The sequence below is a fragment of the Pterocles gutturalis genome, unplaced genomic scaffold (genome assembly GCF_000699245.1).
Source record: "Pterocles gutturalis isolate BGI_N339 unplaced genomic scaffold, ASM69924v1 scaffold18783, whole genome shotgun sequence".
Lineage (NCBI taxonomy): Eukaryota > Metazoa > Chordata > Aves > Pterocliformes > Pteroclidae > Pterocles > Pterocles gutturalis.
Window position 1 is genome coordinate 18,005 of NW_010126005.1, and position 980 is coordinate 18,984.

The following is a 980-nucleotide window of genomic DNA, read 5'->3' on the forward strand; positions in this document are numbered from 1 at the left end:
GGGCTGGCTGGGAAACTGGGATGACTGGAGAAATTCAGGCTGCACCATGTGCTCAGACGCGGCTTGGGGACCTCGGGGCTGAGCTGGTGCAGTTGCTGGAGGCTTCAGACACCAGTTCAGAGCAGGATGTGCAGGGACAAGGAGCAGCGTGTGAACAGCTCGGGGTTCATTAGGTTTGGGGGAATTGCCCACACGTATTTGCAAATAAATGAGGGATTAAAAAGTGTCATGCAAGCACATTCAGGTGGAGGAAAACGCCCTGGTTTTGTTCTCGAAGGGTAAATCTCTTAATTGCTGCAGCCTCGAAGCACGGGCAACCAAGTGGGTGGTCTGGGATGTGACCAAAGCTTGGGGTGTCTGGCTTCCCCCCGAGAGGAGCTGGGATGCGGTGTCACATCGGGCCAGCACTGGGTGCCCGGACCAGACTGGTCCTTGAGGTCCAGCACAGGGTGATGCACGGGAAACGCCGCGCTGAAGGGCCCATCGCCCGCTGTCTGCCACCCATCGCCCGGTCAGATGACAGTCACCCCGCGGGGGCATGTGACCGCCCGTCAAATCTGCTGTTTCCAGCCAAATCTCCCACGGTGGGTCCTGCAGAGTGGGAGCTCCCGGCCACGGAGAGGGAAACGCTGTCCCGCTGCCATGGGGGTGGCAGGGTCACACCGTGCCCCAGGGACTCGGGGTGCAGCGGGGCCGGGCAGAGTCCCCACCGCTCCCTCCTGCTGCCACCCCCAGCCCCCCGAAGGTTAGTATCGCACTGAAAGCTCCGCACTCCCCACGCAGTTCCCCCAGCAGCTGCCAGACCCCGAGGGTCCGGTCTGGAGGGGGACAAACAGCCCTGTGCCTCCAGCAGGCACACGCTGCTGCTGCTCGAGCTGCACAGCCCTGGTGCAAGGAGCTGCACGACCCTGGTGCAAGGAGCTGCATGAAGCTGGTGCAAGGAGCTGCACAACCCCGGTGCAAGGGGCTGCACAACCCTT